We start from the raw sequence: 26,287 nt of genomic DNA on the forward strand, positions 1-26,287 counted from the left end.
TTTTCTACTATAGCCATGGGCCAACTAAAGCCTTGTGAGTGGATTTGGTAGATGGAAACTGAAAGAAGCCTGTCGTATATATGTATATATATATATATATGTATGTGTGTGTATATGTTTGTGTGTCTGTGTTTGTCTCCCCAACGTTGCTTGACAACCGATGCTGATGTGTTTACGTCCCCGTAACTTAGCAGTTCGGCAAAAGAGACCAATAGAATAAATACTAGGCTTACAAAGAACAAGTCCTGGGGTTGATTTGCTTGACTAAATGCGGTGCTCCAGCATGGCCGCAGTCAAATGACTGAAACAAGTAAAAGAGTAAAGAGTAAAATATGTATTATATACATTACATACATACATACATACATATGTACATACATGCATAAGTACCTACAGGTATATATACTTGCTCACACAAGTATACATATACACATGCGTACATGCATACACAGACATTCACACATGCACATACATGCATATACACACATGCACATACACACACACACACACACACACACACACACACACAGGCCAATACCACCTACCCACCAGACATTATAACAAATTCTATTGACGGAATAAATAAATAAAATAATGTAATCTATCCTGCATTAGGGACATTTTCAGCTTTTCCTCTCATTACAATGGAGCACTACTAAAAAGTAGCTTTTACGAAGAAACGTTTTATAAGGAGTGCTTTTCTCAAAACAGCAAACCCCAAAAGATGAATATATAGTTCATCCCACCAGAGACTATAACTGTAAAAGATGAACTTAACTGGAAATATTCCTGTCATTAATAGATAAGCATCATAACTAAGATTGTGAATTAGCAGAATTGTTATGGTGTTGGAAAAAATACCTTGAACTTTTAGCATCCAGGTTACTCTGTAAAATGGTTATACTTATTTATTCATGCTGTTTTGAATTAATTGTGCACTATTGTGTGGCTTTGAGATTTCAATAATGTGATTGCCTATTTCTGAATGACATTGCAAAGTTGGTATGGGAGGCCAGATCTGACTGATTTGAACATAAAACAAGTAGAATATTTGATTCGGATATGGCTGGTTTAAATGCTAAAGGATTAAGAATTTTGTTCTGGATCTCTGTAGTCTAAATTCAAAACATACTGAGGCCAACTTAGCCTTTCATCTTACTGGGATCAATAAAGTAAAGTACCAGTAAAGTACTGAAGTTGATGGAGAAATATTACCTTACTTGGAACCAGATGTGGGTTGGAGATGGAAGGGCATCAGCCTTAGAATATCTGCCTCATTAAACTCTACATGACCCATACAAGTATGGAAAAGTAGACATTAAAATGATAAAAAAAAACGGTTTAACCCTTTCGTTACCAACCCGGCTGAAACCGGCTCTGGCTCTGAGTAAAAATGTCTTGTTTTCATAATTTTTGAATTAAAATCTTCCACCAAACTTTAGTCACATCTTATGTTCTTAACACTAGCTGAATGAAAACTAAGTTATTTTACTAAATTCTTTGTTATATTTAAAGCAATTGAAAGAAATACAGAGCATCTCAAAATAAATACAGTAACGAAAGGGTTAAATCATATCCAGGTTCATTTTGTCGTTTGTCCTTCTGCTGTTGAGGAAATAAGTATTGGAGACCATGTTGTTGTAATGACTGCTGATTATTTGCTGTGCCGTGGTTTAATTGGTAAATGAAAATATGTTTCTTGGCTGCTTTGAGAAAAATAACTTAAACAGTATCCATGAATGTTCAACTGGAGAATTTATTGTTGCACATAAAGACAATCTGTATTACCCATTTACAGCTAAAAACAGTAATAATTACAAACTGAGAGAGAGATACTACTCTGAGAGTACAGAAAGCTATTGGTACAGTTATATGCAGTTGGCCCAATATATCTGAAATCAGCTGTGCTGTCTTTGTGACAATGGGGGTCCTTGGTCATTTGTTCGAGGCTGTCTCTGTAGGTCATCTACCTTCTAAACTGCACATCAAATGGATTTTATAGGAAATTGGAAGCCAAATTCCAGAATGTTTGGTAAAATCCTGCCATACTAATTGGTCAATTAATAGTTCAATCACATGAAACTGTGGTGGTTTGCTCATGATGTTTGACCATGTATCCAACGATTTAGTTTCAACTCACTGCTACAATTTATTAAACTATTTCTCAGAGGTGGTGCTCTGGTATAGCTGTAGTCCAAGAACAAAAATCAGTAAAAGAGTTTAATAATGGATTCAGTATCCATTTCCCTCTAAAATTAGTCTTTTGCCTAGTCAAAAAAAAAAAAAAAATCTTAATTTACGACACATATATTACACATTGACTTACAAAAATTAAGCAAATATTTACAATTCTATTGAAAGCATATCCTACTTATCAGTTAAAGAAATAACATGAACACTGGTGAAGAAATGTCTAATTTCCTCTGGCATACTTTATTTTCTATCATTAAGTTTTCAACTAAGAATGGTTGACTAACTTTCAGACATGTCTTTCATTTGCCAGAAATAGTTAATATGACTAGCAAGATAAATAGTAATTAGCTAGCCAAACTAAAGCTAGTAGTAGTTTTACAGTAAGTAATCAGGAAAAACAGTTAATAATAGTTAGGTATAGTAATTAATTAACAAGATCTAATGATTTAATGATTCAAAAGAATTTTTTGTTTATTTTCTAGATTATTCCCCACCAAAAAAGAAGAGAATTAAAGTACCTTTGAAACATATATATAAGTTTGGTGAATGAATGAGTGAGTATGCCCAACCCTAATGACTGGGTTGGGGAGGCCTCAGACATACCCACTCCTCCCTACTCACTGTGGTCTCATGTAGTTTCAGTACATTTCCCCACAGCCCTCCCATTCCAGTTCATGATGTTATTGTTCCATGTTTGTCTTTATCACTCACAAATCTGTTTTCTGTCCATCCAACCCTGAAAGATGTGGTTACTGAGGTTCTGAGCTCTAATAACGGGGCCAAAATACTGCAGTCTTTGCTGCTGTTCATCATCGCCAACTTTCATTCTATTCCCATATCTCTGTGGACTGGATTATTCATCTTACAGACTGCCTAACAGAGCTACAGCACTTGCCTGTTGTATATTATCATGAACACCTTCTGTGACTTTGATAGGGACAACCAAAACATTTATTTAAAACTTATTGAAAATGTATGAATAGATTTAGATTATATATTTGGCCCAAAGTCAAAAGAATTAGTGTCTACCAAAACTATGGAGTGACCACAAATTCCACTCCTTGTTGTTGTGTGTTGGCTTGTGTGTCTCAGTGACCATGAGAGTCATATCAACAGAGTGTAAGCTCTTGGTGTGGCTTCCCATGCTGGACAAATCAAAGGATAGAGGCCAGAATAATATGGACTATCTCTTCCTTGAGGTAAAAATGGGTTTGCATACAGCCAACACTCCTACCTAGTAAAAAGCAAAATTACAAAAGCATCGATGATAGTTCAAAATAAACAAGATCTTGTAGAAGGGTCTCCCTTAAGGAAACATATGACACACTACAGCAAAATCTGAAAAAAAGCTGCAAACTTCAAAAAGCAGGGATCCAACTGGAAAGAAGCAGAAAAGACAACCCGAAGTTGAGAAGAGTGGAGAAAAGTCATTGATGACAATACTCCATAGGAAGCAGATGGCTTAAGTAAGTTTAACTATGAGGCTTTAAGAAAAAAAAAAAAACGTCTAGAGCCATTGAAGTAATGGATAGAATGTAGTGTGGTATTTGTTTGACTCTCTGTGCTCTGAGTTCAAATCCTGTCAAGGTCAACTTTACCTTTCGCCCTTTTAAGGTCAATAAATAAAGTACCAGTCCAGCTGCTGGCATGACTCTGTCTCTCTCTCTCTGTCTCTCTCTCTCTCTCTCTCTCTCTCTCTCCCTTGAGCTGTCACATCCTGGTTTCTTCACTGGGTCAGTAGTAAGCAAACCAGGAAGGTAACTGTATTTGCTTGCATCTACATGGGTGGTACCTGAAACCATTAGCAAAAGTATGGTAATGAAGAGATACCAAATCATCCTCAATTACAAGTGATGACTGTGGAAGTTATGTCACATGGAAAAAAATAAAAAAATTTATAACAAAAGTATTACATGAACAAATTTACTGTAAAAACAGTATTACTTTTTAAATGGGTAAATCAAAATATATTTCATTTAGCCATAACAATATTTTTTTCTTATGTTTGTGACATAAAAATATGTCACAAACTTGATGTTTAAAAAACTGATATAATTTAAACAAGTATGTCTCTGTACATTTCAATAAAAGTATTTTTAATTTCCATATGTATTTTATACTAAGCTACAGAATTTACTATCTTTCAGAGAATTAGTATTTTTCATAAGTATGTTAGTTACATAATAATGCAACTATGACAATGAGTATTCAATAAATCTATAATTTATTTCCCTGTTGGTATACAATGTCTAGCAAGTAAGACTACTGAACTGAAAGTACCTTCCCTTTACACTGGGTGAGTCTATTATATCAATATAAACTCCATATAGTCAACTAATATCATTGGAAAAGTTATAGGTATTAAAATATTTTGTTTCAGATATTTCAAAATACCTAATTTTATATCTCATTTACTTCACCTATAAACCTGTGTTAATTCAATCATAAATAATAGAGATTACATTGATAGTGAGTGTTGAACAAAATAAACTGTGATTAATTTCTGGATTTCTCAATTCTGAGTTCAAATCCATCTGGGTCTGATTTTCATCCCATGGGGATTGATAAAATAATTACTGATAATATTCTGACTTCTAACATATACTACATCCTTTCTCTTTAGAAAATAGTTCTTATATGAACACAGATTTTAGTATTGGACAACACTTGATTTGGTATTGGACAATAACTTGATTTCTTTGGCTAGTATGAGGCCTTAAATTCACAGGGAAGGGTAAATGACATTGACCTTTATTTTGTATGTGTTATAAATGAAAAAGAATGGTTATAGCTAAATATGAAAACTGGGTCACAGACTTTGTTGGCTTTCCGGAAGCTTATCTCTACTATACAGCACAGACTACAAATAAGCTGATCAATAGTAAAAATGGAGGAGACCCTAGTAGTTGTAGATGAGAAATCTATTATTATTAGCATTGGTGTATAAATAGCAACTAGGTCTTTGAATTCACCTTGTACCAGTAGGTCTTAGATGCTAGAACATTGATTTTTTTTTTTCAATGCTAGGTTATGAAAACATTAACCATTTCATCTAATCTGTATATGAGCCCGAAAAGGAGCTTTTACATGCTCATTTGACCTGCCAGAAACATCAGTCAAATCTCCTTCAGACTATAGTTTATTGTATTAAAAAAAAAGATACATTGGCAATGCAGTCAAAAGTACACTGAAATTGAAAAAAAAATGTGGTGGTCATGGCTGGAGAGTCTTTGAACATTGGGCAACCTGATCAAGTTTGACCCAAGGTTAAACAACAACAACAACTACCAGCATGAGAGCCTCTACGAGTCACTAAAACTGCAAGAAATACTTGCCAAATCTCCCTCAAATCATATCTTAGATAAAGAATACATTGGACAGTATAGGCTGAGTATAGCAGGCTGCATGTGACATGGCTCATCATCATCATGCAGACTGCACAACTAAAGAAAGGTGAAGGTACACCTGTGATTGTAGATTTACTCATTTGGTACTTACCTAGGGCTAAACAACAACTGATATACATGTTAAAATGTATATTGTGTTGTCAGTATAGAAAATCACCTCAATTGTTGAAATTATATACAATTATGATTGTCTTTCTGACATGAATTACTACACTGCATCTTAAATAATATTTCTATTGATTAAAAACAGATATATTAATTTTTATCAAATTTGAATGTTGTTTATCCAGATGGATAGTGATTAGCATCATTAATTTTCAATAAGAATACCAGGGTACATACATACCCAGCATTTCTAGACAGTATTGTGTGTGAGTCTTTTGTACAATACCACAGTTATCTCTGCTCTTTGGAAGTGACTGGTCTCATCCTAGCTCCACTCAAACACGCCCATCTCACTAATCTCCTTTTTTTGTCATCATTGATGTTCTCTTCTTCCTCACCCCAGTCTCTTACTACTGTGTCCAATCATTTCTTATTGGAATGCTGGCCAGCTGAAATTTTCTCTCTGCACATGTTTTTCCTACAGCCATCAACTTGCAACTTAAAAAAGAATGTTAACTCTGTTACTGTCATTAATCTTGCAAGATCTGCAAAGACCATGGGCATGGCAAATTCCTCCAGACTAATCCAATAACAATAGTAAAAGCTATCCTTTACTTTCTAAATGTGAGGGGAGATATCTTCCCACCATATTAAATTGTTTCACAATATATAATAAGTATATCAAGGTTATATATTATGGATTATGCCAATCCTTCTTAGCTTTATATTTTACATAGATCTCTTCCATAGTTCACTTCCAGCAAAAGGGTCTCTTTTACTCATGCAAAACTACTATCCAAAATAGTGCTTTCATGTATTGCAATACCTAAAAGCTGTCTCACCTACCAAACTGCAGTTGGTCCTTCCTAAAAAAGATCTTTAACAGTTTTGAGGAATCTTCCTATTTGTCTTTCCTTAACCAAGTTGGCCGCACAAGTTGTTCTTCTAAAAGAAAAGACAAAACAAAAACCACCACATTTACTGCCTGCGTTTGTCTCCAATTTTACACTGCACACATTCAATAAAACTCTTTAAAACTTTTTCCACTCCACCAATCACCTCACTACAAACACAGGCTTGTCAATTGCAAAAACAACTCTCGTTGGTTCCAACCAACAAGGTTACTGATTCTGTCAATATCCCTTCAATTATTCTCAAATAGTGCATTCCAGAAGTTGAGCCTAATCTTGCTAAACTCTCCAATCTTTCTCCCTCTATACTAGGATTTATTGTAATTTTCAGAAACATGCTCCAGCATGTCCCATCCACTACAAAGGCAACCCATTTAACCCTGCTTATTGTTTTCTTGCTCAGCATCTCAAAGATGATATAAATAGTCATTAACAATCAATTTTTCCAACAACTGTATGCCCTTTGTAGAGCCAGGTCTATAGGGATTTGCTGCTCTCTATTGTCTTCCAGTAGCCTTTCATCCTTAAAAAGTTTATTGAAAGCAATCAGTGCACTTGGCACCAGTAAAAACTTCTATTATGTCTGGTATGAAAATCTTCCAGTTAAGTTGCCTCCCTATGGAGTCTATCTGTGTCTCATCTCCTAGATTAGATATTTCTAGTAAGACTACAAAATTGAAGTGAGCACTGATACAACTTTGTATGATCCATATTAAACCAGCTCTGCATGTCCTCAAACTTCAGTTATTCTTTTATTCTTTTATGTTCCAGCCTTGAAGCTGTGGCTATGCTGGGGGCACCACCAGTGGTATATATAATCTTTTGTACTCTTGCCTTCACCTCTAACAATACTTACTTCTGCACAGATGATATCATCCTTTACTCTTCTCTAACTTTCTGCATATGGGTATTTTCTACATACTAAACTCGCACTGTTTGGGGAAAAGATATTTCTACTTGACTGAAGTTGACCTGGGGGTAAAAGAAAACAATAACAACAGCAGCAACACTTTTGTTGCCACAACTACATTCATCACCAACAGATATATGAACAAAGCATTTAAAAACTAAATTTAATTGTTTTAAGTGTAGCTTTATTGAATTTCATACCATTTTCTCACATTTAATATCATTGCTCGCTCAGTGTAAAAGGCAGACTGTATGAGGCATGCGTACGAACAGCTATGCTACATGGCAGTGAAACACGGGCCGTGACTGCTGAGGACATGCGTTAGCTCACAAGAAATGAAGCCAGTATGCTCCGATGGATGTGTAATGTCAGTGTGCATACTCGACAGAGTGTAAGTACCTTGAGAGAAAAGTTGGACCTAAGAAGCATCAGTTGTGGTATACAAGAGAGATGATTGCGATGGTATGGTCACGTGGCAAGAATGGATGAGGATAGCTGAGTGAAAAAGTGCCACACCCTAGCGGTTGAGGGAACCTGTGGAAGAGGTAGACCCAGGAAGACTTGGGATGAGGTGGTGAAGCACGACCTTCGAACATTAGGCCTCACCGAGGCAATGACTAGTGACCGAGACCTTCGGAAACATGCTGCGCATGAGAAGACCCAGCAAGCCAAGTGAAACCATAACCCGCAGCCTTTGCCAGGGGTGTAGCCAGCTCACTTATGCATACCTTTCCTTCATTGGATACTAAACTCTGCTTGCAAAGACCTGTTGAGGCAAGTGAAATCGAAATTGAAATCGAACCAAATTCGTTGACTGGAACCTATGCCAACCTTTCCTTCATCGGACACTAAACTCTGCTTGTGAAAACCTGTTGGGGCAAGTGAAATCGAAATCGAAATTGAACCAAATACGATGACTGGCACCCGTGCCACTAGAGTGCTATCAGCATTGTCCAAGCGTGATCATTGCCAGAGCAGCTGTCTGGCTTCCGTGTCGGTGGCATGTAAAAAGCACCATTTGAGCGTGATCGTTACCAGTGTCGCCTGACTAGCACTTGTGCCGGTGGCACATGAAAAAACATTCGAGTAAAGTCACTGCGAGTGCTGCTGGACTGGCTCCTGTGCAGGTGGCACGTAAAATACACCATTTGAGCGTGGCTGTTGCCAGTACCGCCTGACTGGCCCTTGTGCCAGTGGCACATAAAAGTACCCACTACACTCTCCAATAGTTTTAAGAATCTGCCATATAGTACCTATTCATCTGTACTACAGTATGGCAGTTATGGTAGTACGTGTTTAATGCATCATGATACAGTTCTTACTTAGTTGCATCACTGAATAGTAACTATTTAACTATGATAACTATGGAGTGTTAAGTGTTGTGCACATGGAGATCAGCCAGTAGACAGAAACTCTAGGCTCATGTAACTGCAACTCCACTCTCACTGTAGAAAGAACACATTGGGAAAATTAGTCTGACAAAAAGACAGGATGGACAAGATGAGAATGACTTTGATTATATGTCTGGTTGATCAGGGCTGATTAATAGCAACTATCAAATTCTTTCTTAACTTGTATTTTATCTATTATTCAACCAAGAATCATTATGTACTTGCCATTGATTTCTTGCCATTGATTACTTGCCATCTATTTATTGCATTATAATATAAGAGGTTGAATTTATAGTGAAAATGACCAAGAATTCTCTAGATGCTTATGCTCTTAGTGTAATTTTCAAGAAGACTCAATAAGATACTGTATGTTATATGGCAGATTCTTAAAACTATAGGTGCAGGCCATCTGGTGACCTTCCTCATAGTTTCTGTCAAATTTGATTCATAAGGCTTGAGTTGATCCAAGGCTGTGGTTTAAAAAACAAAATTTGCCAAAGGAGCCACATAGTAAGATTTAACTTATTGATAGTTTGGTCTTACTTTGTATCAATACATTTCAGGTTATAACTTGTCACAAGTTTTATACCATATTCAGCAAACTGTGACATTATTCACTCCTAAACTCATTGATACAAATAATTATAAAATCAATCTCTATATAGAGACATAGTTCATAGTCTTAACTAACATGTACAAACCTGATACAATTTAAGAACTGTCACTCCTTTAACTCATTCAAGTTTATATCTAATGAAAGAAATGTTTAGTAACTAAAATACAGCAGTTTAAAATTTTTGATTTTACTGTTGATGGATTAATATATTTGAAGCATATGACAAGTACTGTAGCATGAAAAATAAATTTTCAGTCATCAGAAACTAGAACATAATTTCAATCCTTATTGGATGTTATATCCTTTCCCTTACATTACAATTACTTTTGGGAATAGTACACATGTTACAAAAACTGTTTTATTTTGCCTATATAAAACACATATTTGAAACTAATGCTGCTAGAAGTTCTGTACAATGGGTTCTACATTTCTGTTCCAAATCTTCATTGGGAATAAAATTTCTTTCAAGCTTCCAATTGCTGTCATTATTCATAAATGCTGAGTTGTTAGCGCACTGGGCAAAATGCTTAGCAGTATTTCATCTGTTGCTATGTTCTGAGTTCAAATTCCGCCAAGGTCGACTTTGCCTTTCATCCTTTCAGGTTTGATAAATTAAGTACCAGCTGAATAATGGGGACAATGTAATCGACTATCCCCCTCCCCGCTATTTCAGCTATTTTAACAGTAAATCTTGACAATGGAGTGGTTAAATCAGGTTCACAGTTGCTAGCAACACTCTTGATAGTTGTCATACGTAACTAATATAACCATGAATAAGTATACAGAGAACTTGCTCAGTGAGTCTATTATTATTTATATATAAATCCAATTCAAATATTTACTCAGTAAGCACTGAGTGGATGATATAAGGTTAAACTGGCGTAAATTTGTATTAATAATATATAAGCTACAATTGTTATGCATTCAAATAACTGTACAGATAAAAATTTCATAAAATGTCCTTGCCCTATATCACAGTATGAGTGTTAGAACTTCTGTTTCACCATTCCATATGTTTTCAATGTTTTATCCAATAGTCTCTGTATTTTCATAATTATTGCATAGCCCCAGGCTAACCAATAACCAGATATTCCAGCTGAGAGTATCCTATCTTTTTGTATATCAGGAATTAGATTGTCCAGTGTGTCCTTCCTTCTTTTAAGACACTAAGGCTTGATCTAATGAAAATTTAGCTATTAATTCAAGTAGATTTTGTTGGCTAGTATATTTTAATACTAAATCCTGCCAGTAAGTTAAAGCTGTCTACTATAATCTATTAAATGCTAGGACATGACCTGCTGGATGATGATATGTAATATGGCAACTCTGAATGTTCAATTCTAATTTATGCTTGAACTTTTATTTCTTCATTATTAAGTGTCTGACATGAAAAATAGTCTCATTCCTCTTCTAAACTAACAGAAATTAGTTTCATCTGTCAGAGAAATAACTATTGTTCAGATGTAGTTTCTTCATTGCATAGACAACAATAATAGGCATCAACCAACCCAATTCATACCCTATGTGATGATAATTGCTATTATTCCATAACAGCAATAAATTTACAGATACTTTCCAGTTTAGTTACGTTGTCATGTTTTTGTTAGATGTTGATATAGTTAAATTTGAATATATCTACTAACAGCACTTAAGTTGGATTCATTTACACATCTGCTACTTGAAAACTATTAATGATACTTATCCAGAGTAGACTCCATGATTAAGGATGGGTCATAGTTTCATGATGCTATTTCAGAAAGAAGAAGGAAGGGTGATGTGAAAATATTTATAATAGTTTTAATATTTTTTGTATTGCTAACAGTTCATATTTAGTGAACATTTCGGATGGAATTAAGTGAATTAGATTGGATAAACATTGTGATATGATTTAGTCTTCAAATATTGGCATCATCCAAAATTAACATGACTTTTCACCCTTTGGTGAGGGAATTATTGTTTAACTCCAGGTCATCTCTGACTGTGCAGAGCAGATTTCTGAGTAAGTTATTTTAGTCATGACCACTCCATCTTCTCAGACAATGCTCTCAGAATCACGTTACCCAATACGTTCTTGTCTTCTAAGATGGTAGGTGTATGATTTGAGGGAGATTTTGCTATAATTATTTGCTGGTCTAGCAACTAATCAGAGGCAATCTCATTGGTTTGTCATCTCTCATTGGCTCAGGTCTCCAACAACAACAACAACAACAACAACAGCAACAACAAAAACAATAACAACAGCAGCAGCAACAACAACAACAACCATCCATTATCGATAAGACTTCTGATATATCTTGTCATGGAGATATGATAACCTGAATTGTGTCTAACGATACTAAAATGTAAATATTATTTCTAGGATTAAAAAACACATTTAATTCTTTTATGAAACTAACTTTCTCAATATTGATTTTCCTCAATACAGATGCTTGTATTTGTCATGGATATAATCCATCTTAGAAATCTTCCTTTCATTTTTTTCATATTGCAAAAGATGTATCAAGATTTAGCATTTTGTTGAGAATCAAAATACCATTCAACCCTTAGCAAATGCTGGTTGATGCCTCTTACGCCCAATTTTTCTCTCAATACATTTGCACTTTGTTGTATGTGAACACAAATTGCACATCCAATGGAGCATACTAGCTTCCATTTCTAGTTTACACATGTCCTCTGCATTCACAGTCCATGTTTCAATACCTTGTAGTATTGCTGTTCATACATGAGCTTCATATATTCTGTCTTTCACTTTCTGAGAGGAACCTTTTGTTATTGACAGAGGCAACATCCCTCTGAACTTTCTCTAGCCAGTTTGTATTCTAGCAACTATACTTTCAGAACATCCTCCTTCATAACTAATTAAGACACCTAGATAACAGAAACTATTAATAACCCCTAAGTGCTATCCATAAGAAAATCTATTTTCCACACATTCTTAATGCTTATTCCTCCTGTATATTTGCCACAAAGTTTACTTTTTCTCTTAATCTTCCAGTTATTCTACTACACTGTACCTCTTGTATGTCCATAACTTGCACTAGGTAAACCATATGAAATTCATACCTATATAATTTCTACATGTTGGACATGGCTAGTGAAGGTGCATGGCTCAGTGGTTAGAGCGTCGAGCTTACGATCGCGAGGTCGTGAGTTCAAATCCTGGGCCTGGGTTTTGTGTTGTGTTCTTGAGCAAGACACTTTATTTCACGTTGCTCCAGTTCACTCAGCTGTAGAAATGAGTTGCGACGTCACAGGTGCCAAGCTGTATCGGCCTTTGCCTTACCCTTGGATAACACTGGTGGCATGGAAAAGGGAGGCCGGTATTCATGAGCAACTGCTGGTCTTCCATAAACAACCTTGCCCGGACTTGTGCCTGGGAGGGTAACTTTCTCGGTGCAATCCCATGGTCAGTCATGACTGAAGGGGGTCTCAGCTCAGGACATGACTATTTTCCTGAAAAGGATTAGCATCTTGCTTCTTTTCCTGCTTACTAGAACTTTGGCCTTTGATAAGTTAACTTTAAGGACTTTTGATTCCAGGTTTTGCTTTCATGTTTGGAATTTCTTTTCTAATTCTACTACAAATTTAGCTTGAAGAAGAAGGCTATGAAAATAAAGGAATTCCAATGGGCAACCAGTCTTAAACTCCTCTGATATGGCCTGGAAAACAATGATATTATGGAGGAGACTGAGAACTGAGCCCTAGTGAACTTCTACCTGCACACTAAATTCATTGTTGTATCATTGCTAACTCTCACTTTACTGACAGTACTCACCAACTATCCATTTGTCTATTCCTAGCTTCCACAGTGATCACCGTATCAGAGAATAAGGGACCCTATCAAAAGCTTTCTCCAGGTCAATAAATGCCAGTTACAGCAATTTACTTTTGGCTAAATACTTCTACAGCTACGTTACATCAGTAGCACTTCTGCCTGGCATAAAACCAAGCTGCACCTCATCTAGACTAATTCTCAAGCTAACAAGCTGAGCTACAACTCTTTCTATAACTTTCATGACCTGGTCAGCAATATGATACCTCTGAGGCATTTTCTTTATCCTTACAGTTGACTATAATGCTGCTATATCAGTAATCAGTATGATACCTTCCCATACTATATGATACCTTCCATTAACTATACTGGTGACTAGACTGTATTACACTCCACTAAATATTTAAAGATCTCAGCAGTAGTTCCTGATGGACTGGGTGCTTGCCTTATCTTCATATCCCTTACTTTATCTTACTGTACTCTGTAAACTAGAATGAGCAGTCTCTCAGTCAGATTCACATTAGGAAGACTCTCTTTCTTTCATGCTTTCACGGCATTTAGTAGCTTTTGATATGGAAAAGTTCATAACTTGATAAACTTTCATTTGAAGTTTCAAGAAAATGAAAGAAACATTCAACAATAGCCCATAATACTAAAATTTGGCTATAAGATACATTAACGAAAGTAGGAAAAGAGGAAAAGGAAGAAAAAAGGGTTACTATTGCGGAAATGTCATAACCAGAGAAAAATGCTAAATAAAATTTTAAACCTGCTATTTTCCCTGGTAAATGGTAGATTCAAAAAATTTTCTGCTAAATGCTGAAAAAAATGCTCAATCTAGCATAAAATATGCTAAATTGGCAACCCTGCATTTTACTCCTTTGATATTGAAACTTCTCTTCTTGAATGCCTTAAACTTGACTAAACAAATGTGACTCTGTGTGTGTGTGTGTGAATGCTTAAAACCTACACTGGGCTATGGTTAGAGATGGTGAGATCATCATTCGTAGCTCAGCTACAAGAGGTGACACCACATTTTGTGACTGGGTATCAATTAAAGATGTTTGTTTCTGTTCACAGACTCTATACTTTTGAATTTCTCTGGAATATAAAATCCCTTACTTGAAAAATCTTGCCTAAAATACCCCCGCCCACTTATAAGCCATGTAAGCATAGAAAAATAGATGTTACTGAACAACCAACAAATAAAACATTTCATATTTTCTATTAAAATAATATATTTTAATACTGTCAGTGTTGCATATAACACTTGCTTTGTAAAATAGCATTCATGTTTACTTTTTTATAATGTTTAAAACATCCTGTTTGAGACACATAGCATGCTACTACTTGAAGCTTATTTAAAGTCCATATCTCATTTATCTGGATTAGGTTGAAATTGAAGAACAAAATGAAGTGCCATTACATATGTGTGAAAGTCTTCATGATACTTATGATGTTCCTATTTTTAGCTTTTATATTTCCAGTTCCGCATGCAGTAAGATTCAATATCTCTGTAGTGAACAATGTACACACACAAGCACGTATACATGCATACATGCACACACTCATGCACACATACACAGTGGTGCAGTATGATAGGAGAGTAGTGTTAATAAGACAGAGAGAAAAATTTCCATGGTTTAAAATTCATAAACAGGTGTGGGCTGTGTAGTGAGAAGTTTGTTTCTCAACCACACAGTACCAGGTTCAGTCCCACAACATGGAACCTTGGACAAGTGTTAGCCCTGGACGGAGCAAAGCCTTTTGATTGGATTTGGTAGACAGAAACATGTTGTGTGTGTGTGTGTGTGTGTGTGTGTGTGTGTGTGTGTGTGTGTGTGTGTGTGTGTGTGTGTGTGTGTGTGTGTGTGTGTGTGTACCTATCATGAAATATAAATAAACCACTGACTGTGTATATGTGAGATTATTGAGAGAAGAATTGGGACCATGGAGACAAGTTGCATATGAACTAAGAGGTACATGTCTCATTTGTAACACTTCACATGCAGATACAGGATTATTAACCATCTAGTCCACTTTGCTAAGTGGTTGGTTTTTAGGAAGAGCATCCAGCTGTAAAAATTCTTCCAAAACAGTCACAGAAGTCTGGTGCAGGCTTTGGCCTGGCTGGCTCTTGTGGTTCTGTCCCACCTATGCTAGCATGGAACATGGATGTTAACTGATGATGATGATGATGTGTCTGTGTCTTTATGATTGTTTGTCCCTTACCGCCACTTAACAACCAGTGTTTGTTTACGTCCTGTAACTTAACAATTTGGCATGGGAGATCAATAATAAGTACCAGACTTAAAGACAGTACTTAGGTCAATTGATTCCTCTAAAACCCTTCATACCTGTGCCCCAGCATGGCCAGTGTCCAATGACTGAAACAAGTGAAAGTAAAAGAACTACCTCACTTCCCCCACATATGTCTTGTTGGAAATGTATAAATGTGGGTGAATTCTAACATAGGTTTATTTTGAATGAGCATACGGTTCTAATATTAGCAATGATGACAACAGGTGGCATGATATTCAAAATGTGTGTATTAGCACATTAACAGAAAGATACTGTCAACTTGCCAAACTTTCATATATGAGGACAATATTTTAATGAAAGCAGCCAGACTTTTATTTAACTGCCAAGCAACAGAGGCCTGTTTGTGTAAAATAAAGCCCATTGATTTAAGACTTCTTATATTGGGAATTACCATAATCTTTTTATAAAATGTGTAGCAAACCTAGTTCATTTGCAAACAATTCAACCTCAGAAAGAATAAACATATTAAGTTGTCCTCAATGTGTCTGCTTCAAAACCAGAGTTCCAAAATACACTTGTCTGTAAAATACTAATTAGGTAAAAGTTGCAATAAAATATCTTTTAGCTATTTTCTTCTTTTTTTCCTTTTTACCTGTGGCAATCATTGGGCTGCTGCTATACTGAGGCACCACCTTGAAGGGTTTGGGTTGAAGAAATCAACCCCAGAACTTACTCTATCAGTTTCATATGTGAAACTGCTTAGTTATGGAGCTGTAAATAAAACCAACTCCAGTTGTCAAGTGGTTGGTGTGGACACACACACACACACACACACACACACACACACACACACACACACACACACACACACACACACACACACATACACACACTTCTATATATATTCCTCTCTCACTTTCCCTCCCTCCCTCTCTCCCCTTCTCCCCCCTCTCTCTATCTATATATAAATACATACATATACATGTACACATACATGCATATATATATATATACATAGCCTTGGCTATGTCAAGATGGTTTTTTTGTATTCTTCTTTCCCACTTAGATTGTATAAATGTTGCCACAACAGTAATATGTCCATTCTGCTGAAATGAAATTTTCAGTAAATTCTCTGTATCCTTGTGCAGCTGAAGATTGCTCTGCATTTTACATGTAATGTAACGCTCGCATTACTTAAATAAATGGAGTAGCATGAAACGTGCGTACTGCAATAACCTTTAATATCTGTGTTGCTTTTTTTTATTTATATATATATATATATATATATATATATATATATATATATATATATATATATATATATATATAGAGAGAGAGAGAGAGAGAGAGAGAGAGAGATAGGTATCCATCGGTCCCAAAAGAACAAAGATTTGTGCCTGAAGAATTTTATGTCAGCTGCTGAAGGTGGTGCAACATCTGCTGCGGCTGTACAGGCCCACACAGGAGTGGCAGTCTCACATGCAGCGACTGCATTTGAAGAAACTCTCCACTAGTGTTTCTTCGAGTGCGCTTTTCTTTAGTGGTTCCAGTTTCTCTTCCCCTCACTCTATCACCTTATGTAGTACTTAGCTCCAGTGTGAGCAATCATTTGTGACTCCTTCCACCACAAAATCCAGATCTACTGACTTTATATCTTTTTTTACAAACATCCTTGAAGCAAAGATTAGGTTGTCCTTGTGCTCTTATGCCAGTGTACATGACTATCGGACATCTTTCTTTCTTTCTCTCTATTGTAGCTGGAACAAGGAAGACGTGTTCTTGTTTGTCTCCTGTCCTAGCTTGATTTACACATTCACCACCACAACCTCGTTTAGGCTTAGCAGCCCTTCCTGTTTGTTTTCACTGTCTTGTTTGTGTTACCAATTTTGACCCTCTGCAAAATCCCAAATTTTATTTAATTTGTTTTGCGGAAGCAACTGTTTTATCGAAAGCATATATTGTTATTAAATGCTGGAAATACGAGACTAGAAAAACAGTCAACAACTGATGAGGGGTCGTTCTTTATGTTGTTTGTTTTTTTTTTCCATTTGTGCCTTTCATTGTTCGAAAGAATAGTTCATGTTCCATGTACTTGTGCTTCGTACTTTTTTGTTGTACACGTTTCGTGATGTCCTGTGCCCACATATGCATATATATATGTATATATATATATCTATATATATAAAAATGAGAATGTGTGTCTGTCTGTCTGTGTGTGTGTGTGTGAATCCCTAAAACTCGAGAACTACGCAACCAATTTCATTCAAATTTTACACATGCCTTACTTAGGGTTCCAGTTGTGTTTTAGTCAAAAAATTTTTTTAACTTCTTGCAGAGTTCGAGCCCACGGCAACATAATATCTCCTCCACTATTTAAGTATTACGTGTCAAAAGTGAAACAAAAACACTCATGTCAAATACTTTCACTTTAAAAATGAAACTATTCCACTAACTGAAACAATCACATTTCGATACTGTAATGACAGATACTTTCAGAGAGAGAGAAAGAGAGAAAGAGAGAGAGAGAGAGAGAGAGAGAGAGAGAGAGAGAGAGAGAGAGAGAGAGAGAAAGAGAGAGAGAAAGAGAGATGCATATGTATACATATAGATGTATATGTACACGTATATGTATAGATATATATATAGATATAGATCTATATGCATACATGTATATGTATACATATGTATAGATGTATATATATATATAGATGTACATGTAATATGCACACATACATATATATACATGCATACAGATATCTATACATATATACACCCATCACACACGTACACATGCACACAAACACACACATTAGTCATTTGTTTTCTTATCCAAAACTACGTCAAAAGTACTGAATGGATCTTTATGAAATTTGGAAATTATATTCTATGCATAACGGCCATAACTCCCATGAAAATTCATATATTTTTAATGTTGATGAAATTTTAACCCGAACATAACAGATGAGCATTATTTGTAATTCAACGGTACAACAGTGTAAGACTACCCTTTCAGATATACTTACATTGTGATTTCTGCAATGTGGTGCATAAATTGTCAAGTACATGAGACGCATCTTTGCCTCCACTGATTCACTTGCAAAGTGTTGAGTAAAATTATTTCGTTGCAGACCTCCTTTGAGTCTTTTTATTATCACTGCGACACACATAGTCCCCAGTTGGTAACATTGATTTCAAGACCTTCCCAGATGAGAGACTGGTTGTTCTAAGACATTTATCGATTGTAAATTTTGTCTGCAAATTGGAAATTATATTCTATGCATAACGGCCATAACTCCCATGAAAATTCATATATTTTTGATGTTGATGAAATTTTAACCCGAACATAACAGATGAGCACTGTCTGTAGCTGGTCTTCTCTTGGAAGAGCCCTGCTTCTCACATGGACAACTGTATGTTGGCTGCTCAAGAGTGGGCAGCAAAAAAAACCTATTTGCATATGCTCCACAAGGGAAAACAAGGAACATTGTTTACAACGAGGTGTTATAATCACAACAGCAAGAAAGTATGTACATGATCACCTTCTTTTACGAAACTTCATTGACTTTCATATATTTATATTGATATACATATATATACGTGTGTTTGGGTGCGTGTGTGTGTGTATATATATATCTATATCTCTATATATAAAGAACTACACAACTCTCTTTTACAAACCCCGTGAAAATACATATATTTCATATGTCAAAGAAATTCAAGCAATACATATAACACCAAAGTTAAAAACATTCCCAACAATTCCACAATCCCCAACCTCCAGAGCTATTGAAGAAACTGTTAGCATCAACTGATCAAGATTCCTAACATTTGCAAAACAAAATTAGACAATACGATGCTGTACTACAGATGACATCATTTGGAACCACAAGAGATTTAACTGAGGCAGCATTCATCCAAACTTTCAAGATCCAACCTCAGATTTATCATCGCATTGTCTCTCTACTACCTCTGTCAAATGAATCACCAAAATTGGCCTTTCATTATTTATAATCTGTACCTGTTTGTTTGGTTACGAAATAAAATACACAAAACGTGTTTCTGAATTATGTGTATTTACTTTATATACATATGAGTTGAAAACTTTCTTCTAGCATTCCACTTAATGTCTATGTTCCATGCTGGCATGGATTGGAGAGTTATTAATGTAGAAATATGGTATCGTAGCTACTAACAGTTGAGGGTTGCGTAGTCTAGACGGCGTTTTTAGATTTCATTATTCTCTTTAACCTGGGCAAAGCCGGGTATTTCTGCTAGTATATATATATATATATATATATATATATATATACACAACTTAGTCTCCTAGGTAACAGACGCTATCTATTACTTCTAATGATCTATCTGAGCATTTGAGAAGTTTGTGTGTATGTGTGTGCGCGCGCGCGCTGTGTGTGTGCGCGCGTGCGCACGCTGTGTGTGTGTGTGTGTGTGCGTGTGTGTATACATACTATGGGCTTCCACACATTCTGTCAGTCAAATTCACTCACAAAGCATTGGTAGAAGACTCTTGTCCAAGTTACCACACAGTGTGGTTGAATATGAATACAAGATCACATGGTTGCAAAATGAGCTTCTTAACAACTGGCCATGCTTGTACCTTATGCAGGTCATTATATATATTCAGGTCTGAGACAGACCTGAAGCTGATCTGGAGTGGAGAAGGCATGTTGTTGAGGCTACAAATGGCAATGAAAGGACTCTGGCAAGCACAATTGATCAACTGATTGACTAAATGATTAATCAAACAATTGATTAGTTAATTGATTAAACAACTACCCCCACCCATTATCTTCATCATCATTTACCATCTGTTTTCCATGTTGGCACCGGTTGGACAGTTTGACTGGTGCTGGTAAGGCCAGAGGCTGCACCAGGCTCCATTGTCTATTCTGGCATGGTTTCTATGACTGAATGCCCTTCTTAAAACCAACCACTCTATAGAGTGTACTGTACGCTTTTAATGTAGCACCAACATGAGTGCTTTTAATGTGGCACCAGCACAAGTACTTTTAACATGGCACCAACACCAGTATCAATTCTGCAGTGGCGGACGGGTCTTCTTGAGTACAGCCGTGTGCCAGATATCTTAGAACTTAATCATCTCTTCTGTAAGGCTCAGTCTCTTGAAATCAGCCCTTGATACTTTGTCCCATGTCTTCCTAGTTTCCCTCTTCCACAAGTTCCATCCACTTTTAGTGATCGGCACTTTTGTATGCAACTGTCTAATGATAAAGAAATGAAATTGAACTAGTGTGTGTGTTTATTATTTGTGTAATGATGTATTGATTCTCTTAAGATACAACAACGTATATATGTACATATGTATGTGTGTGTGTATGTGTGTGTGTGTGTACATCATTTTATAAAAAAAGCATTTAGGTAGTTTTTACTAATTTAATTACCATAATTATATTAGATGTAATTATAAGGTTCATAGCTCAGTGGTTAGAGTGTCAGGCTCACAATCATGTGGTAGTGAGTTCAATTCCTGGACTGGGCTGTCTGTTGTATTCATGAGCAAGACACTTTATATAACGTTGTTCCATTTCACTCATCTGTAAAAATGAGTTGTGATGACACTGATGCCAAGCTGTATTGGCCTTTGCATTTCCTTTGGTGGCATGGAGAGTTGAGGCTGGTATGCACGGTGACTGCTGGTCTTCCATAAACAACATTGCTTGGAGGGTAACTTTCTAGGTGCAATCCCATGGTCATTCATGACTGAAGGGGGTCTTTACCCTTTAACCGTTACCCATTAAATATAATAAAGAAATATGATAGATTACAATAAAGTATATATTATGTAATTGTAAAATCTTTGCTACCTGCCTACCTACCTATCTATCAACCTACCTATCTATCAACCTACCTATCTATCAACCTACCTATCTATCAACCTACCTACATACATTTTGAAGCATCTTGGGCAAAGTTTAGCTACAAAGTTACGAGAAAAGGCAGTATTTATATAAATAATGATGTTTTTCTTTATAAAAAATAAATCCAAAGTTACTTCTGAGCTTAAATGCAAAATTATAATAAATAATTGTTTCTGATTAAGGCAGAAAGCCAGTAATTTTTTTAGTCAATATCATTGACCCCAGTACCAGACTGGGACTTTATTCTAGTGACCCTGGAAGGATGAAAGGTAAAGTTGATCTCAGCAGTATATGAATTTAGAATGTAAAGAGCGGGAAGAAAGTAACAAGGAAAAATAAGAATGAAACATAAATGCAAAATGATATAAAAAGAATAAAACATGAAAGATGGCAATGTCTATCGCAATAATACAACCTGTACAATGGCAGTCCTCCTGTTTTGGTGTTTTACAAAATGGAGATGAAATCTTGAAGATTTAGATTTTCAGCACATCATCTATTCATAGCAATTGTTCCTAAACTGTCCAGGCTGTTGACAATATAGATATTCAAAGCTAAGTCTTGATTACCTGCAGTTTGAAAAAAAAAAAACTGCACTACAGCTTGCACAACATACAGAAAGTGTTATAGAATTTAAAGTAGTTTGGAGAGATATAAGACAGCATCTCAAAAGGGATGCCAAAGCCTAGGTAACTCAGTCAGTGAGTTCAAGGTGCGTAATTTCCACTCAGTGAGATGATTTACATTGTGTCACTCTGCCTTCAAGTCATCCAAGTTCAGTTAATGTATCTGTCATGAATTTGAGAAAATCAATGTTGAGAAACAGGTATAAGTTTTGGGATAAAGACAGGGAAGAAATTCAAAACATTAAAATTTTCCAAAAAGTGACAATGGAGCTATAAGCAAACCCAATCCAAAGCAAAAAAGAAGGTCTCATAATGAAAATTGGTAAAATAATTTCCTCTATTTGTTTGCTGGCTTTCAACAACCTCACTACTCACTCAGTTCTCCAAATGCTATGGCACTTTTCCTCCAACTAGTTGTTCTGAATAAATCCAGTGGCCTGTTACTTGATCATATGTTGTGTAACTTCATTGGTTAGCTTATTTCACTCTACATCAAAATACTCCATGCAACAGGATATCAGTTTGCTTAAAGGGTAAAGGGTAATGACCTCCTTTGGTCACAAATGACCATGGGATTGCACCCAGAAAGTCCGGACAAGGTTGTTTGTGGAAGACCAGCAGTTGCTTATGCATTCCAGTCTCCCCTCTTCATGCCATCGATGTTGTCCAAGGGAAAGGCAAAGGCTGTTACAGCTTGGTACCAGTGACATCACAGCTCATTTCTATAGCTGAGTGAACCGGAGCAACATAAAATAAAGTGTCTTGCTCAAAAACACAACACACAGCCTGGTCCAAGAATCAAATTTACAACTGATGCTCTAACCACTGAGTCATGCACCTTCACATATCAATTTGCTTACTACATTCATAACCAGTGAAGAAGATTGTAGCATCTTTGTCAGAGGCTTAATTAGTAGGACTTGTTCAAAGAGGATGGGAAGAACATGAAAATTTGATGCCAAAAGTGATAGAAGCAGTTTGTTCTCAATTTGTTTCTCTGATGATTTATCTTAAATCAGGGGTTCTCAAGCTGACATATATCAGTTCCCCTATGCCCAACACATGGAAGTTTACACTTCACAGAATAACATTCACTGTGTATCAGACAAGTTTATCAGGTGCACATTTTTTTCCCCTATAACTGCTGAAAGTATTGATATACATTGGGTTGAGCCAATAGAGAGAAAAAGTCTCCCACTACTTTTACATTTTTTTATGTAGTTATAATGGTAAAAGTTAGGCGTCAGAGGTTACCATTTGTAATGGTAGATGCAGTTATTCGTTTTGAGTGGTTATTCAAATGTAACAGGTGTGATGTTGCAGATGTGAAGGAAGAACAATGGTCAAAGCTGATGTTGACACCAAATTTTTATTTACTGTTACTTTATGTATAGCTACACACGACAGCAGGCATGTATAGCATAAGTGGAAAAGCATGTGAGGTTAAGAGAGTTAACTTCTTTTTGTATAACTGTGTACATGTTGTCGTCATTGTAGTAATAAAAAAGGTAGAGACAGAGTGATGTTGCAGAGAAGAGAAAGTGAGCTAGTGGAAGTGAGAGTGGTGGAATGAGGCAACTACTTCGTTGGTGAGTTACCATAGTTGTGCCTTTTCATTCAGAGATGGCATTTCAGTCAGCTGGTCAGCCAACTCCCCTGTTAGTTGGTTCTCACTGACTGATTTTGCCCTGTATGCTGCTAGTATTTATTAGAATTGCAGACCAGCCAGAAAGAGAGAAATATTGTCGAGAACAATAGATCTGTTCGATAAAGGTCACCCTTATCTAATTTCAACTTTTGGTGGCATAGAAGAGGTCAAGAGTTAAACTGAGAATACATAAATTGTTTTGGCAAAGCAATATGTTGGATGTAACTGCTGTCAACCATTGTTTTTCTGTGAGAAAAATGCTGTTGCAATGTTAAGGGAAATTGGCAGATTCAGGTTCGAATCTACTCTATGCATAAAGAAGTCACTACATAGTCAAATGCACCAGGTTGAGTTAATGGGCAGGGTAGTGAACAGAGATTGTTGGAACACCAGTGGGTTTTTTTCTTTGCACATGACCACAGGACCATCAGTAATACAATAATGGATATCAACACAAAGAGAGTTCAGCATCAACTATATGCACTTCAGAAGCAATTTAACATCAAGATTAAAAGCTGATATTCAAAAAATTCTTCACGGGCAATATTGTCAAAAATATAGTTCAGAGCAAGTGAAAGCCATTCAGTTTTTTAAATACCCCTCATTTCATTCGCAATCAATGCAAATGAATCTCACTTAGATACTTCTTGAATTAGTACTTTTATCATTACTGATATCATAACAAAAAGAAACTCATTTTGAATAGTTTTTTCTCTGCTTTCGTGGATTCTGATGACTCTCTGTTGCCATCCAATTCCATTATTGTGAATTGGAATTGGAAGCTTGAGTCATAGTGAATCTTTCATTAGCTGAATACACAACAATGAATGTCACTCCTATGACGGTGCAGATACTCTCTTGATAGAGCTTGGTGATCCTGACCATTGATCTTCTAGGGTTTCTCTGCTCAGCATCAATGTAAAAAGCTGAGCTCTTCCACTACCACTTCACAAATTGCCATGCTGCAGTCCCATGACTTTGCTGTATCCTGGCAGGGTGGCTGAATGGGTGCTCTGCCTTGCCAAAGGGCAGCCTGTAACTATGCAGGGCATAGTCATCACTCCATGAGGTATTTTCAAAATACCCACAAACTGAATACTATGATGTATTGGCATCAGAGACCCTCTATTATCCACTCTCTAATGAAAGGGTCGAGCATCAATATAAAGCCCATTATTTCTCACATAACTTTATTTTCATACACATAACTGTATTCTCAGTTTAACTCTTGACCTCTTCTATGCCACCAAAAGTTGAAATTAGATAAGGGTGACCTACATTGAACAAATCTATTGTTCTCAACAATATTTCTCTCTTTCTGGCTGGTCTGCAATTCTAATAAATACTTGCAGCATACAGGGCAAAATCAGTTAGTGAGAACTGACTAACATATCAACATCATTCATATCTTTGGAAAATCACTTGTAGTGCAGTGATTCATAAAACAGAAGCTAAGACAGGTAGGTAGTGCCTATTTTTGTGAATTTTTAAACTTGCTTCATATAAGCTTTGGTGGCACAGGACAGCACATGAATATTTCCTTCCCTCCACAATGAAGCAGGTTTATTATAGAATTGAGATTTCTAGGAGATAGCCAAAGCACCCTTTTACCCAGCAATATCACCCTAGTCAAGAAAGCCTATTTCTGCTAAACAAGCAAACAAGTTAACCAATCAATCAATTTATCTAAGTACCAACCTACCAGCCTGTCTGTCTAACTATCTGTGTGTGTGTATGTGCATGTATGTGTGTGTGTAGTCACAGACACACACACACAATGGGAGAGACAAATATTAGAGAGCAGAACTTTAGCAGGCCATAAATGGAAAATGGCCAAATATAATGCTACTTGGCATGAATGAAATTTTAACTTTTTACATTTCTCTTTCAGACAATCTGGTGCATGAAATAAACTGGCATGTCATGCTTGTGAGTCTAACTGCCAAACATAACAAGAAACTTCATGTTCAAGAGCACAAACATGTTGGAAAACTCTGAAAGGGATATGTCTAACAAAGAGGAAGAAACATTCACAGTATTCAACCACTGTCAAGATGGCTACATTCATCCAGCTGGTCCAGTATATCATTAATGATAACCCTAGAAAGTTGAAGGCCATCACTGAGCTGCACAAGGTAAATGAGTCTACAGTCAGATATGTAGTGCATGAGAATATCAGAGCCAAACTCTATGTGATAAGGACAGGATACTTCATGTACTCACCTTAGATTAAAGCACTTGTTAAATGAGCTCAAGCACCCCAAGGAACCTGTATTATTTTGGTTCTTCTCTGATAAGAACTTTGACCCAAACCTGGAAGGAAACAGGATGTGTGTGTGTGTGTGTGAGGGTGTCTAATCTTAGTGAGTTTTGTTGGAAGAAACTGAAAAGAAGCTTGCTGTTGTTGTTGTTGTTGTTGTTGTTGTGTGTGTGTGTGTGTGTGTGTGTGTATGTGTGCATGTATGTGTGTGTGGATATGCAGGTGTGACATTGCATCTTAACTATAAACAAGTGGCTCTACACAAATTCAATGTAGGTAACTATGA

General features: G+C 36.2%; 1 long non-coding RNA gene across 1 annotated transcript; it reads left to right on the forward strand.

Annotated features, from left to right (window-relative positions):
- The first annotated feature begins 3,993 nt into the window (after positions 1–3,993).
- Positions 3,994–25,876, forward strand: LOC149137726 (uncharacterized). The gene is made up of 3 exons (XR_016243275.1): positions 3,994–4,489; positions 7,388–7,424; positions 25,633–25,876. It is a non-coding gene; the product is annotated as an uncharacterized LOC149137726 (long non-coding RNA).
- Positions 25,877–26,287: the final 411 nt, after the last annotated feature.

This window comes from Octopus bimaculoides, chromosome 1 (genome assembly GCF_046866305.1).
Source record: "Octopus bimaculoides isolate indiv1 chromosome 1, ASM4686630v1, whole genome shotgun sequence".
NCBI classification, from domain to species: Eukaryota; Metazoa; Mollusca; class Cephalopoda; order Octopoda; family Octopodidae; genus Octopus; species Octopus bimaculoides.